The sequence below is a fragment of the Tachypleus tridentatus genome, chromosome 11 (assembly GCF_004210375.1).
Source record: "Tachypleus tridentatus isolate NWPU-2018 chromosome 11, ASM421037v1, whole genome shotgun sequence".
Taxonomy (NCBI): Eukaryota; Metazoa; Arthropoda; class Merostomata; order Xiphosura; family Limulidae; genus Tachypleus; species Tachypleus tridentatus.
Window position 1 is genome coordinate 57,963,662 of NC_134835.1, and position 17,206 is coordinate 57,980,867.

General features: G+C 37.6%; 4 non-coding genes across 4 annotated transcripts; all 4 read right to left on the bottom strand.

Moving 5' to 3' along the window:
- Window positions 1-1,607: 1,607 nt before the first annotated feature.
- Window positions 1,608-1,680, bottom strand: TRNAF-GAA (transfer RNA phenylalanine (anticodon GAA)). Its single transcript has one exon. It is a non-coding gene; the product is annotated as a tRNA-Phe (tRNA).
- Window positions 1,681-4,118: 2,438 nt separating this feature from the next.
- On the bottom strand, window positions 4,119-4,190 carry TRNAF-GAA (transfer RNA phenylalanine (anticodon GAA)). The gene has a single exon. It is a non-coding gene; the product is annotated as a tRNA-Phe (tRNA).
- Window positions 4,191-6,636: 2,446 nt separating this feature from the next.
- Window positions 6,637-6,709, bottom strand: TRNAF-GAA (transfer RNA phenylalanine (anticodon GAA)). Its single transcript has one exon. It is a non-coding gene; the product is annotated as a tRNA-Phe (tRNA).
- A 2,446-nt stretch (window positions 6,710-9,155) lies between these two features.
- On the bottom strand, window positions 9,156-9,227 carry TRNAF-GAA (transfer RNA phenylalanine (anticodon GAA)). The gene has a single exon. It is a non-coding gene; the product is annotated as a tRNA-Phe (tRNA).
- Between the last annotated feature and the right edge of the window lie 7,979 nt (window positions 9,228-17,206).

Here is a 17,206-nt window from a genome sequence, read left to right on the forward strand (position 1 = left end):
GGGAGAAGTACTTGGGCTGTATACCATCAAGGAGGTATGAAATATACACAATCATCAAAACGCACCTGTTGTGCACGACGAAGAAAAAGAGGAAATATTGAACGTCTGGAGCATCTTTATTTGGGGAACCTACTTTCGTTAGTAAGTGAAATAAAGTTCTTTTTTAATTTATAAGTCGCAAAACTCTTCTTCAATTTGTAAAATTTTGTATCAGCGAAGTTGTCGAATTCCATGGTGTTTCTTTACACCTTGCTTTGGTTAGGATTCTTTTCGCACACCGCTACAATATGGTTATCGACTGTACCCGTGTATCATCTTAGCAGTGATAGGCAAGAGGGTGGGTAGCTACTCAACAACACCAACAGCCCACTCTTTGATTGTAAAACTGTAATGGTTAAAAGTTCAAAGGCGAGGATTGTCGTTGCGGTTTTCCGAAACCACGCCACTTCGTAAGCTGGTCGAGCGACGGAATCTGTACGCTATTCCAAGCTATTTACGTTTCTTGAGAATGCACCTAACTATGGATACAAAGCGTATTTATTGGGAAACGTGATATTATTGACACTCCTCTAAGCACGTTCCTATAACATTAAATTCTACAGACCAAATTGATCTCATTATTGTTAGAATATAGAGTAATAGTATGGTAGGGTAACTAATCTTTAACCTTCGTTGAATAACGTTCACTAGTCAGAAAAATTACACACTTCTTAATATTTATTTACCATATATTAAGCAAAAATTTTCAAGAAAGATAACGTTATGTCTTTAGTTATTTCTCTTCAAGTTGATCACGTTTAGGGTACTTATTTTGAAAGAAAATATCTTTTATATTTCCCGTTTAGGCTTCTTTTAAATGATAAATAAATCTAAAACATTCCGTCACATGATAACCCTAGTTTTATACGGGATAGACCTTGTATCTTCCTCAAGATTCCGTGTTCACTCGACTGGTAGTATATGTAAACACAGGAGGATCACATGGAGGTATTAAAAGTTTTAAATATTAATACTACTGAGTAGTGGGTGGGGAAGTATTTGTGTTAGAATTCGGTATAATTTTATGAAATATATATCTTATGCCTTTGTCAGATATTCACGTGTATGTGAATACTCTTTAACAGTTCTGAAAGAACACGAAATTTTAACACGTTTACATTGAGGCACGTAATATTGGATTTTCCATATTTCTTATACTTCCTAACAAAATAGCGAATAAAATTGTGAAATCGTCTGATACATTTTCACACGGATTTTATAAATCGACGGTAAAATTACAATTGTACACTTGGCGTTCACTATTTTCCCCTGTACATAGAACGTGGAAACCCCTTCTGATAGAGAAAATGCGATGCGTAGTTCGTATCTTTGTTTTTTGTGTTATACCGAAGAAAGGATTTGATAGCGATGTACGTATGATTTCGCTACTAGTCAGCGTCACTCTGCCATTCTTTTAACTGTGTTCGCGAAACGCAAAAGTGAATAAATTAAAATATCGATCTGTAAACCAGTAGATTTAGTGATTAATTTTGAAAAGTTGTCTTTTCCGAGCTCATTCAAAGAACAGGTCAGGACGACTCAATCAACCTAAAAGAATCTACATACATCGCCGAGACCCGGGATCGAACCAGGGACCTTTAGATCTTCAGTCTAACGCTCTCCCAACTGAGCTATCTCGGCTTGTGTTCCAAAAATTGTCTGAAAGAAATTTACAATGTTCATTTATCCTTTAAACGTTCGTCTTTAACGTCCTACAGAACAAAAACACAATATCAGAACCGCTATTAAAGAAATTTCGTAAATTCTTTGAACTAAAACAACTGGCTCCGAGGATTTGAATCTCACCTCATGCTATACTATATATCAAATACAATTCTTTGAGCATTCTGGCTCAAAAGGAAACTACTCAAGGATCAACGTCTCACCAACAGTGAAGTGCAGTTTGAGAAACTTTTAAATAGACTTTTCGTAGTTTCGTCCAGCTTTTAAGTTCTCTCTTTCTTTTAGAAACAAAACGAAAAACAATGTCCCCCACACTGTGTTTTACTTTAGAGAAAACAACAAAAAATATGAACATTTAATAATCTGTCGTTTCTACGAGATGCAGAATTTACTTTTCGCATGTAACGTGTAACTGGAATCTGATTCAAAGGTAAACTTTTACACATTAGAAATTCCAGTGTGGAAGAAGAAAGTGTATCACGGCTTATTTAACATGAAGAAAATGATCTCGTAGTGCAAATGGTTTTGAATGTTTCTTGAAAATCGATAAAAGATATACATTCCGTATGGGGTATTTCAACGACGGCAAGTTAAAACGAAAACTTCACTTTCCTTACAACATTTCAGTACTGGCAATAAAACACGATTTTGACAAAAAAAATTAAACGAGTTTCTTGAAACGCCCTTTTGAAATAAAGAACTTCGAAATATATTAAATATCGGGAACTTTACGAGTTCTGTCGAATGATGTTTTGGCCGATATATTTCTGCTCGAAAATGTTTTGGGAGAAGTACTTGGGCTGTATACCATCAAGGAGGTATGAAATATACACAATCATCAAAACGCACCTGTTGTGCACGACGAAGAAAAGAGGAAATATTGAACGTCTGGAGCATCTTTATTTGGGGAACCTACTTTCGTTAGTAAGTGAAATAAAAGTTCTTTTTTTAATTTATAAGTCGCAAAACTCTTCTTCAATTTGTAAAATTTTGTATCAGCGAAGTTGTCGAATTCCATGGTGTTTCTTTACACCTTGCTTTGGTTAGGATTCTTTTCGCACACCGCTACAATATGGTTATCGACTGTACCCCGTGTATCATCTTAGCAGTGATAGGCAAGAGGGTGGGTAGCTACTCAACAACACCAACAGCCCACTCTTTGATTGTAAAACTGTAATGGTTAAAAGTTCAAAGGCGAGGATTGTCGTTGCGGTTTTTCCGAAACCACGCCACTTCGTAAGCTGGTCGAGCGACGGAATCTGTACGCTATTCCAAGCTATTTACGTTTCTTGAGAATGCACCTAACTATGGATACAAAGCGTATTTATTGGGAAACGTGATATTATTGACACTCCTCTAAGCACGTTCCTATAACATTAAATTCTACAGACCAAATTGATCTCATTATTGTTAGAATATAGAGTAATAGTATGGTAGGGTAACTAATCTTTAACCTTCGTTGAATAACGTTCACTAGTCAGAAAAATTACACACTTCTTAATATTTATTTACCATATATTAAGCAAAAATTTTCAAGAAAGATAACGTTATGTCTTTAGTTATTTCTCTTCAAGTTGATCACGTTTAGGGTACTTATTTTGAAAGAAAATATCTTTTATATTTCCCGTTTAGGCTTCTTTTAAATGATAAATAAATCTAAAACATTCCGTCACATGATAACCCTAGTTTTATACGGGATAGACCTTGTATCTTCCTCAAGATTCCGTGTTCACTCGACTGGTAGTATATGTAAACACAGGAGGATCACATGGAGGTATTAAAAGTTTTAAATATTAATACTACTGAGTAGTGGGTGGGGAAGTATTTGTGTTAGAATTCGGTATAATTTTATGAAATATATATCTTATGCCTTTGTCAGATATTCACGTGTATGTGAATACTCTTTAACGGTTCTGAAAGAACACGAAATTTTTAACACGTTTACATTGAGGCACGTAATATTGGATTTTCCATATTTCTTATACTTCCTAACAAAATAGCGAAATAGAATTGTGAAATCGTCTGATACATTTTCACACGGATTTTATAAATCGACGGTAAAATTACAATTGTACACTTGGCGTTCACTATTTTCCCCTGTACATAGAACGTGGAAACCCCTTCTGATAGAGAAAATGCGATGCGTAGTTCGTATCTTTGTTTTTTGTGTTATACCGAAGAAAGGATTTGATAGCGATGTACGTATGATTTCGCTACTAGTCAGCGTCACTCTGCCATTCTTTTAACTGTGTTCGCGAAACGCAAAAGTGAATAAATTAAAATATCGATCTGTAAACCAGTAGATTTAGTGATTAATTTTGAAAAGTTGTCTTTTCCGAGCTCATTCAAAGAACAGGTCAGGACGACTCAATCAACCTAAAAGAATCTACATACATCGCCGAGACCGGGATCGAACCAGGGACCTTTAGATCTTCAGTCTAACGCTCTCCCAACTGAGCTATCTCGGCTTGTGTTCCAAAATTGTCTGAAAGAAATTTACAATGTTCATTTATCCTTTAAACGTTCGTCTTTAACGTCCTACAGAACAAAAACACAATATCAGAACCGCTATTAAAGAAATTTCGTAAATTCTTTGAACTAAAACAACTGGCTCCGAGGATTTGAATCTCACCTCATGCTATACTATATATCAAATACAATTCTTTGAGCATTCTGGCTCAAAAGGAAACTACTCAAGGATCAACGTCTCACCAACAGTGAAGTGCAGTTTGAGAAACTTTTAAATAGACTTTTCGTAGTTTCGTCCAGCTTTTAAGTTCTCTCTTTATTTTAGAAACAAAACGAAAAAACAATGTCCCCCACACTGTGTTTTTACTTTAGAGAAAAACAACAAAAAATATGAACATTTAATATTCTGTCGTTTCTACGAGATGCAGAATTTACTTTTCGCATGTAACGTGTAACTGGAATCTGATTCTAAGGTAAACTTTTACACATTAGAAATTCCAGTGTGTAAGAAGAAAGTGTATCTCGGCTTATTTAACATGAAGAAAATGATCTCGTAGTGCAAATGGTTTTGAATGTTTCTTGAAAATCGATAAAAGATATACATTCCGTATGGGGTATTTCAACGACGGCAAGTTAAAACGAAAACTTCACTTTCCTTACAACATTTCAGTACTGGCAATAAAACACGATTTTGACAAAAAAAAATTAAACGAGTTTCTTGAAACGCCCTTTTGAAATAAAAGAACTTCGAAATATATTAAATATCGGGAACTTTACGAGTTCTGTCGAATGATGTTTTGGCCGATATATTTCTGCTCGAAAATGTTTTGGGAGAAGTACGTGGGCTGTATACCATCAAGGAGGTATGAAATATACACAATCATCAAAACGCACGTGTTGTGCACGACGAAGAAAAAGAGGAAATATTGAACGTCTGGAGCATCTTTATTTGGGGAACCTACTTTCGTTAGTAAGTGAAATAAAAGTTCTTTTTTTAATTTATAAGTCGCAAAAACTCTTCTTCCAATTTGTAAAATTTTGTATCAGCGAAGTTGTCGAATTCCATGGTGTTTCTTTACACCTTGCTTTGGTTAGGATTCTTTTCGCACACCGTTACAATATGGTTATCGACTGTAGCCCGTGTATCATCTTAGCAGTGATAGGCAAGAGGGTGGGTAGCTACTCAACAACACCAACAGCCCACTCTTTGATTGTAAAACTGTAATGGTTAAAAAGTTCAAAAGGCGAGGATTGTCGTTGCGGTTTTTCCGAAACCACGCCACTTCGTAAGCTGGTCGAGCGACGGAATCTGTACGCTATTCCAAGCTATTAACGTTTCTTGAGAATGCACCTAACTATGGATACAAAGCGTATTTATTGGGAAACGTGATATTATTGACACTCCTCTAAGCACGTTCCTATAACATTAAATTCTACAGACCAAATTGATCTCATTATTGTTAGAATATAGAGTAATAGTATGGTAGGGTAACTAATCTTTAACCTTCGTTGAATAACGTTCACTAGTCAGAAAAATTACACACTTCTTAATATTTATTTACCATATATTAAGCAAAAATTTTCAAGAAAGATAACGTTATGTCTTTAGTTATTTCTCTTCAAGTTGATCACGTTTAGGGTACTTATTTTGAAAGAAAATATCTTTTATATTTCCCGTTTAGGCTTCTTTTAAATGATAAATAAATCGAGAACACTCCGTCACATGTTAACCCTAGTTTTATACGGGATAGACCTTGTATCTTCCTCAAGATTCCGTGTTCACTCGACTGGTAGTATATGTAAACACAGGAGGATCACATGGAGGTATTAAAAGTTTTAAATATTAATACTACTGAGTAGTGGGTGGGGAAGTATTTGTGTTAGAATTCGGTATAATTTTATGAAATATATATCTTATGCCTTTGTCAGATATTCACGTGTATGTGAATACTCTTTAACGGTTCTGAAAGAACACGAAATTTTTAACACGTTTACATTGAGGCACGTAATATTGGATTTTCCATATTTCTTATACTTCCTAACAAAATAGCGAATAAAAATTGTGAAATCGTCTGATACATTTTCACACGGATTTTATAAATCGACGGTAAAATTACAATTGTACACTTGGCGTTCACTATTTTCCCTGTACATAGAACGTGGAAACCCCTTCTGATAGAGAAAATGCGATGCGTAGTTCGTATCTTTGTTTTTTGTGTTATACCGAAGAAAGGATTTGATAGCGATGTACGTATGATTTCGCTACTAGTCAGCGTCATTCTGCCATTCTTTTAACTGTGTTCGCGAAACGCAAAAGTGAATAAATTAAAATATCGATCTGTAAACCAGTAGATTTAGTGATTAATTTTGAAAAGTTGTTTTTTCCGAGCTCATTCAAAGAACAGGTCAGGACGAATCAATCAACCTAAAAGAATCTACATACATCGCCGAGACCCGGGATCGAACCAGGGACCTTTAGATCTTCAGTCTAACGCTCTCCCAACTGAGCTATCTCGGCTTTTGTTCCAAAAATTGTCTGAAAGAAATTTACAATGTTCATTTATCCTTTAAACGTTCGTCTTTAACGTCCTACAGAACAAAAACACAATATCAGAACCGCTATTAAAGAAATTTCGTAAATTCTTTGAACTAAAACAACTGGCTCCGAGGATTTGAATCTCACCTCATGCTATACTATATATCAAATACAATTCTTTGAGCATTCTGGCTCAAAAGGAAACTACTCAAGGATCAACGTCTCACCAACAGTGAAGTGCAGTTTGAGAAACTTTTAAATAGACTTTTCGTAGTTTCGTCCAGCTTTTAAGTTCTCTCTTTCTTTTAGAAACAAAACGAAAAACAATGTCCCCCACACTGTGTTTTTACTTTAGAGAAAAACAACAAAAAATATGAACATTTAATATTCTGTCGTTTCTACGAGATGCAGAATTTACTTTTCGCATGTAACGTGTAACTGGAATCTGATTCTAAGGTAAACTTTTACACATTAAAAATTCCAGTGTGGAAGATGAAAGTGTATCACGGCTTATTTAACATGAAGAAAATGATCTCGTAGTGCAAATGGTTTTGAATGTTTCTTGAAAATCGATAAAAGATATACATTCCGTATGGGGTATTTCAACGACGGCAAGTTAAAACGAAAACTTCACTTTCCTTACAACATTTCAGTACTGGCAATAAAACACGATTTTGACAAAAAAAAATTAAACGAGTTTCTTGAAACGCCCTTTTGAAATAAAAGAACTTCGAAATATATTAAATATCGGGAACTTTACGAGTTCTGTCGAATGATGTTTTGGCCGATATATTTCTGCTCGAAAATGTTTTGGGAGAAGTACGTGGGCTGTATACCATCAAGGAGGTATGAAATATACACAATCATCAAAACGCACCTGTTGTGCACGACGAAGAAAAAGAGGAAATATTGAACGTCTGGAGCATCTTTATTTGGGGAACCTACTTTCGTTAGTAAGTGAAATAAAAGTTCTTTTTTTAATTTATAAGTCGCAAAAACTCTTCTTCCAATTTGTAAAATTTTGTATCAGCGAAGTTGTCGAATTCCATGGTGTTTCTTTACACCTTGCTTTGGTTAGGATTCTTTTCGCACACCGCTACAATATGGTTATCGACTGTACCCCGTGTATCATCTTAGCAGTGATAGGCAAGAGGGTGGGTAGCTACTCAACAACACCAACAGCCCACTCTTTGATTGTAAAACTGTAATGGTTAAAAAGTTCAAAAGGCGAGGATTGTCGTTGCGGTATATCCGAAACCACGCCACTTCGTAAGCTGGTCGAGCGACGGAATCTGTACGCTATTCCAAGCTATATACGTTTCTTGAGAATGCACCTAACTATGGATACAAAGCGTATTTATTGGGAAACGTGATATTATTGACACTCCTCTAAGCACGTTACTATAACATTAAATTCTACAGACCAAATTCATCTCATTATTGTTAGAATATAGAGTAATAGTATGGTAGGGTAACTAATCTTTAACCTTCGTTGAATAACGTTCACTAGTCAGAAAAATTACACACTTCTTAATATTTATTTACCATATATTAAGCAAAATTTTCAAGAAAGATAACGTTATGTCTTTAGTTATTTCTCTTCAAGTTGATCACGTTTAGGGTACTTATTTTGAAAGAAAATATCTTTTATATTTCCCGTTTAGGCTTCTTTTAAATGATAAATAAATCGAGAACACTCCGTCACATGTTAACCCTAGTTTTATACGGGATAGACCTTGTATCTTCCTCAAGATTCCGTGTTCACTCGACTGGTAGTATATGTAAACACAGGAGGATCACATGGAGGTATTAAAAGTTTTAAATATTAATACTACTGAGTAGTGGGTGGGGAAGTATTTGTGTTAGAATTCGGTATAATTTTATGAAATATATATCTTATGCCTTTGTCAGATATTCACGTGTATGTGAATACTCTTTAACGGTTCTGAAAGAACACGAAATTTTTAACACGTTTACATTGAGGCACGTAATATTGGATTTTCCATATTTCTTATACTTCATAACAAAATAGCGAAATAGAATTGTGAAATCGTCTGATACATTTTCACACGGATTTTATAAATCGACGGTAAAATTACAATTGTACACTTGGCGTTCACTATTTTCCCCTGTACATAGAACGTGGAAACCCCTTCTGATAGAGAAAATGCGATGCGTAGTACGTATCTTTGTTTTTTGTGTTATACCGAAGAAAGGATTTGATAGCGATGTACGTATGATTTCGCTACTAGTCAGCGTCATTCTGCCATTCTTTTAACTGTGTTCGCGAAACGCAAAAGTGAATAAATTAAAATATCGATCTGTAAACCAGTAGATTTAGTGATTAATTTTGAAAAGTTGTTTTTTCCGAGCTCATTCAAAGAACAGGTCAGGACGACTCAATCAACCTAAAAGAATCTACATACATCGCCGAGACCGGGATCGAACCAGGGACCTTTAGATCTTCAGTCTAACGCTCTCCCAACTGAGCTATCTCGGCTTGTGTTCCAAAATTGTCTGAAAGAAATTTACAATGTTCATTTATCCTTTAAACGTTCGTCTTTAACGTCCTACAGAACAAAAACACAATATCAGAACCGCTATTAAAGAAATTTCGTAAATTCTTTGAACTAAAACAACTGGCTCCGAGGATTTGAATCTCACCTCATGCTATACTATATATCAAATACAATTCTTTGAGCATTCTGGCTCAAAAGGAAACTACTCAAGGATCAACGTCTCACCAACAGTGAAGTGCAGTTTGAGAAACTTTTAAATAGACTTTTCGTAGTTTCGTCCAGCTTTTAAGTTCTCTCTTTCTTTTAGAAACAAAACGAAAACAATGTTCCCCACACTGTGTTTTACTTTAGAGAAAAACAACAAAAAATATGAACATTTAATATTCTGTCGTTTCTACGAGATGCAGAATTTACTTTTCGCATGTAACGTGTAACTGGAATCTGATTCTAAGGTAAACTTTACACATTAGAAATTCCAGTGTGGAAGAAGAAAGTGTATCACGGCTTATTTAACATGAAGAAAATGATCTCGTAGTGCAAATGGTTTTGAATGTTTCTTGAAAATCGATAAAAGATATACATTCCGTATGGGGTATTTCAACGACGGCAAGTTAAAACGAAAACTTCACTTTCCTTACAACATTTCAGTACTGGCAATAAAACACGATTTTGACAAAAAAAATTAAACGAGTTTCTTGAAACGCCCTTTTGAAATAAAAGAACTTCGAAATATATTAAATATCGGGAACTTTACGAGTTCTGTCGAATGATGTTTTGGCCGATATATTTCTGCTCGAAAATGTTTTGGGAGAAGTACTTGGGCTGTATACCATCAAGGAGGTATGAAATATACACAATCATCAAAACGCACCTGTTGTGCACGACGAAGAAAAGAGGAAATATAGAACGTCTGGAGCATCTTTATTTGGGGAACCTACTTTCGTTAGTAAGTGAAATAAAAGTTCTTTTTTTAATTTATAAGTCGCAAAAACTCTTCTTCCAATTTGTAAAATTTTGTATCAGCGAAGTTGTCGAATTCCATGGTGTTTCTTTACACCTTGCTTTGGTTAGGATTCTTTTCGCACACCGCTACAATATGGTTATCGACTGTACCCCGTGTATCATCTTAGCAGTGATAGGCAAGAGGGTGGGTAGCTACTCAACAACACCAACAGCCCACTCTTTGATTGTAAAACTGTAATGGTTAAAAAGTTCAAAAGGCGAGGATTGTCGTTGCAGGATATCCGAAACCACGCCACTTCGTAAGCTGGTCGAGCGACGGAATCTGTACGCTATTCCAAGCTATTTACGTTTCTTGAGAATGCACCTAACTATGGATACAAAGCGTATTTATTGGGAAACGTGATATTATTGACACTCCTCTAAGCACGTTCCTATAACATTAAATTCTACAGACCAAATTGATCTCATTATTGTTAGAATATAGAGTAATAGTATGGTAGGGTAACTAATCTTTAACCTTCGTTGAATAACGTTCACTAGTCAGAAAAATTACACACTTCTTAATATTTATTTACCATATATTAAGCAAAAATTTTCAAGAAAGATAACGTTATGTCTTTAGTTATTTCTCTTCAAGTTGATCACGTTTAGGGTACTTATTTTGAAAGAAAATATCTTTTATATTTCCCGTTTAGGCTTCTTTTAAATGATAAATAAATCTAAAACATTCCGTCACATGATAACCCTAGTTTTATACGGGATAGACCTTGTATCTTCCTCAAGATTCCGTGTTCACTCGACTGGTAGTATATGTAAACACAGGAGGATCACATGGAGGTATTAAAAGTTTTAAATATTAATACTACTGAGTAGTGGGTGGGGAAGTATTTGTGTTAGAATTCGGTATAATTTTATGAAATATATATCTTATGCCTTTGTCAGATATTCACGTGTATGTGAATACTCTTTAACGGTTCTGAAAGAACACGAAATTTTTAACACGTTTACATTGAGGCACGTAATATTGGATTTTCCATATTTCTTATACTTCACAACAAAATAGCGAAATAGAATTGTGAAATCGTCTGATACATTTTCACACGGATTTTATAAATCGACGGTAAAATTACAATTGTACACTTGGTGTTCACTATTTTCCCCTGTACATAGAACGTGGAAACCCCTTCTGATAGAGAAAATTCGATGCGTAGTTCGTTTCTTTGTTTTTTGTGTTATACCGAAGAAAGGATATGATAGCGATGTACGTATGATTTCACTACTAGTCAGCGTCACTCTGCCATGCTTTTAACTGTGTTCGCGAAACGCAAAAGTGAATAAATTAAAATATCGATCTGTAAACCAGTAGATTTAGTGATTAATTTTGAAAAGTTGTCTTTTCCGAGTTTATTCAAAGAACAGGTCAGGACGACTCAATCAACCTAAAAGAATCTACATACATCGCCGAGACCCGGGATCGAACCAGGGACCTTTAGATCTTCAGTCTAACGATCGAATCTCGGCTTGTGTTCCAAAAGGGACCTTTAGATCTTCAGTCTAACTTTTTTTTTTTCTAAAAGAATCTACATACATCGTCGAGACCAGGAATCGAACCAGGGTCCTTTTGATCTTCAGTTTAACTTTTTTTTGTTTTCCCACCTCAACGAGGGGTATACACAGAAATACAACAAATAAAACACAAGTTAATGAATTAGCATGTAACAATAACTCTATAGATTACCATGCTGAAAATTACCACAAAGTTAATAAAATTAAGGAAAAAGAAATAAAAGAGGTAATTGGAACAGCAGGTAATCCAACAAACATTATAATTAACATTAACAAACAAGAAATCAATGGATCTTTCATTGGTAACAAAAATATAATGAAATAACAACTTATCTTAACAACGTACACAAGAAATAACCTTGGGCACCTTGGGTTACCAAGCTACCAACATAAGAATACACAGAATAAAAACATTTAATGAGTTATGTAACAAAGATCTATGATAATGAAGATATATATGTCTCCGTACACGCACTTTAAACATGGAAATTAAATGAATGACTCGATTTCGTGCCAAAGAAACTGAACGAGCAGAACATATAACCTGACGTGCCAAACTTGTAATTAAACGGAATATGTTCCAGCATCTCCTGGTAACGAAGGATGAGATCCCACTAAGAGGCATCTCCTCCATACCCAGTTTGATATGGGACATCCAAAATAAAATGCCAATAATTTATATACATATGACCACAAGGGCTGTACAAAAGGACATTGGAAAAACAGATGGTCTATGGTTTCCCGCGCCTGGGAACAGAAAGTGCACAACCCTGTGGGATGTCTGTCCATATGTATCAGCTTGACATTTGTGGTAATCGCCCGCAACCAGAGTAAATAATCCACATCACAAACAAAAAAACCCACAAAAGAAGAATAAGCGTTTTTCGAATGCGTTTCCAGTCTCCAGGAGGAACAATATCCCCAGTAGAATGGAGCAGGTAAATTAGTAGCGAGTGAAAACTGTAAATATCCCACCAGTTGCCGCAGAGATAAACCCTGAAAATGAACTCGATTATCGGAGTGGTCCAGAAAATATAAATCCACAACACATGTGGACGACGGGAGAGGAGCCGGCTGGGTAGACAAAATCGTCAACCACTCCACAGGCAACGCCTCCTTGAGCATATGAAAATGTGAAAAATTGTGCGGGCATTGGCCAACGGGTCAGCGTCCGTACACATTTCAATCACTGCCCTCACCGGAAGAAAAGCAGGGAGCACCTCGTACAATAAATGGCGGACCTGAACCAAACCTGCATTAATAAATTCAGGAAAATGAAATGTTCGGTGCCAAACATCAACAATAGCCGGATTGAAAACAAAGGTTCATCAAAAATTTGGAGGAAAGAGGAGCTGGGAAAATCCCTTTATCCCCAAGAAGAACCTTCCAGGCATGAAACATTTCCTGAATATAGAAAGGTAACGATTTCACAAAACGTGGCAAAATACGGCATTGAAGAATCCGAAAGCTTAAAGAGAGATTACCATAACAAGAAAAAATCCAGAAAGAAGTTGTCGCAAGGTGGAAGGACAAGAAGCATCCAAACAACGCTGCAACAACTTCAAACGGAATGCGAGTTTACGAGTGTTAACATCAACCAAGTTGATACCTCCACAATCATAACTCCGAATCAGAATACCGTATGCCACTTTATGTATACCTCCCCGCCAAATAAAATCCAGTATACATTTGCGAAATCTAGCCTCAAACTGTCTTGGCAACGGGAGTATATTCAACGGGTACCATAACACCGATGCCACCAAGGAGTTCACCACAAGAGATTTACCCTTTAGCGACAAAGAACGAAATCGCCACGACACCAAGACACGAGATACCCTGCGCAATACACCCTGCCACGTATCTTGCAGCATGACATCGAAATTAGAGTGGAAAACTATTCCCAAAATCCGAATAGGATCCTGGGAAATTCTCAACTCACCAAGGACGAAGTCTGCAGAAGAGGCCAAACACCCAACCCACAAACCCTGACTCTTGGTCCAGTTGATCCTCCCCCAGTAGCTTTGCCAAAAGTTTGGCAGACATCCAACACATGCGGCAAAGATTCGGCGTCTCGTAAGGTTAAAGTGGTATCATCAGCATGCTGATAAGTAAGTGAAGGCGTGGTGAGTAGCACATCACCACCAATACCAGTAATATGTACATTATGGACCAACATATTTCGTAACGGTTCGACACTGAGAACGTAAAGTAAAGCAGACATGGGGCATCCTTGTCGAATACCCCGAGTTACAGCAAAATCATTAGTGAGAAATCCATTAAACTTAACACAACTAGAAATAGAAGTATAGCAAAGACGAACCCAATGAACAAAAGTAGAACCAAAACCCATACGCAGAAGAAGTTGAAATAGATAGTCATAGGCCACCCGATCAAAGGCTTGCATCTGATCGAGCTTCAAAAAGATTCCACCCTGGCCGGTACGTGCTAAAGACTGCAATAGCAAAACTAGTGTTAACGGGGTATCAACAACGTCCCGTCCAGGTATACACCCGGATTGGTCATCTGAAACTAAACTGGAGATCACAGACGAAAGGCGACGAGCCAGCACTTTGGCCAAAGCTTATAGTCAGTACAAAGCAATGTCAAAGGCCGGCTGTTAGCCGCCAACCGTCGATCTCCTCCTTTCGGGATAGGAACAATTACCCCAGAACACATGGTACGGAGCAACTGTGGAGAGTGGAACAGGTCAGACAAGACATATAAAAAGTCGTCAACAAAAAGAGGGAGAAAACATTTGTAAAATTCGGACGTAAAACCATCCAAACCAGGAGATTTGCCAATCGGTAAACTGTCTAGAGCAGCGAGAACTTCCGAAACCGTGAATGGAGCATCACAAATATGAGCTTGTTCATGGGTAAGAGTTCGATCAACAAATGAGATAACGAAATCGATGTCTTCCTGCAGAACGATATCTTTAGTGTACAGTGCGGAATAATACTGATGTAAAACAGCAGCGATATCATCCACACCGGACACCTCCACACCCCTATCAGTGAGCATGGATCGAAACTCAATTCTGCTTTGACGGACCTTTTCCATACGAAGAAAGTAAGAGGTAGATCTCTCACCCTCCTCAAACCAACGAATATGAGAACGAATCCTCGCCCCCTCTATGGTATCGTGATTCAAAGTCTCCAATTCATCTTCAAGTGCATATAATTTTACCTTAGACCTACCAGGGTAACGGGACAGTTTTCGAAGCTCACGAGTTATGGACGACGCAAGCTGACATTTGCGAGAACGGGATGCCCGCGCTCGAACAATCGAATAACGCTGGGTAAGTAAACGGAACGCGCATTTCAATGTTTCATACCACGAAATTTTATCAGTCCCATAGACGAACCAACAACGACTTTTGGCGATCAATAGCTTAATGGCTTTCACATATTCGGCATCCCTCAATAACTGGTTATTGAAGTGCCAGAAATTAGGACCTCTGACAACGGGCCGCAGAGTAAGTTCGAAGCCCAATAAAGCATGATCTGTAGCAGGAAACCACAACGTACGTAAACGTTGGACAGTCCCCTGCGAGGTAGATGAAAGCAAAACCCTATCAATACGAGACGACATCATCTCACCATTAACAAAACGCTTCCATGTGAAACCAGGTGTAGTCGGCGATATGAGTGAATGCGCATCAAGTAAATCAAACCTATCAAGAAACTGAACAAAAGCCGAACGGCTTGCGTCACGGGAGAAACGAACCGGAAATCGATCGCGTGCCACATCCACCACACAATTAAAATCTCCCACAACGAGCAATCCCGTGCAACCATCCAAACAATACTCCAAGTTGTGGAAAAATTGCCGTCGCTCGGAGATATCGCGAGGAGCATATACAGATGATAACAGATAAGACAAAGACTCTAAACTGAATTTTACAGTCAGAACCCTACTCACCCCATCAGAAGAAACGAATGTAACAGTATCACTCAAAAACCGCTGTAACAAGATGGCAACCCCTTGTCGTCCAGTTGGTGAATTATTAAAAAAAGCTATACCTGGCCAAAATTTCAGTACGACATCATGAAAATCATCAGTAAAAAACGTTTCCTGTAAACAAACAACATCGAAATTAGTAACAAAGTAATCCAGATAATAAGCCAACTTACTAACATTACGCAACCCATTACAATTCAAAACTCCCACCCTTAGTAAATGTACCATGCAAAAGACAAATTAAAGGTACGAGAATGGAAATTAAACTGTCTCAAACACAAAAGTAGCAAGAACAAATGTAAAGATCTAAGCAAATATGCACAAAGTACAAATAACAATAAATGACAGTCTTACACTAACTGAAACAAATAAACTGGCACAAAAAACACATTTAAGGCTGAGACACCGCCTTCGTCCGAGATATCCGTAGTATTGGCTCGTCCGAAACCCGTTTTCGTCCACTGCCTTTCTTGGAGGTGTCACCAGGAGTCATCGCCACCACACTAGCATACCTCCAACGACGAGGAAGAGGCACCTCCACATCGCCGGCGGTAGTCTCACCACTAACCGTAAGTGGTGGGAAGTGTCGATCAAAATTGCGTCCTCCAGCAGGGGGATGACTACTATCCCGTTCCCTGGCCCCACCAGAAACCGTCGGTCGCCTGGAAGATACATCATCCACCACCCAATGGGTAGCTGCAGCCTCCCCTGAAAGGGGAACCTCCGAATCAACGCGTGGACAAACAGAAATTGTGGCAACATCATGAGGCTCTGCACGAGAGGGAGCAGCCGTGACTACTTCAGCGGCGTCACGAGAAGGAGTAGGCGTGGCCACATCAGCATTGTCACTAGAGGAAGTTCGAGGAACAACAAGCTTGGGACAACGTTGACGGACTTGCACATGACAATGTCGGCAAATAAACTGGGGGCAATCGCGAAATAAATGATCCGCCCCCAAACATAAATTACACACTTTTGACTGGCGATCATGCTTCACCTTTAACATAACCGCCTTGCCCAAAGGATCAAAAACTTACACAACGTACGGCAAAGAGATACACTTTTCACTAAAAGACACACGAACATGGCGTATACCTAAATATATGCCCTGGTCCCGCTTCCACACAATAGGGCTTTTCACTTCACAATCAAAATCTTTAAGTTTATTTAGTATAATATCATCGTCTATATATTCCGGGACGTCCATAAATGACACAGTAATAGTGCGTTTAGTGACACCATTAGTCGAACAAAATACACCATTGACAACTAGACCAGCATCTATAGCCAGGTCCACATCGGCAGGAAGAACAAAAGTTACCTCATAACCACCCGGGTGAGGAACAACAGCAGTGACCGAAGCAGCACCAAACGTAGAAATAACAGAATGGATAACGTCCCCATGGCTTGAATTTGTCGTGTCCACAAAAACTGTACGACGCATAACTTCCATTAACATCTTGGAAGATGA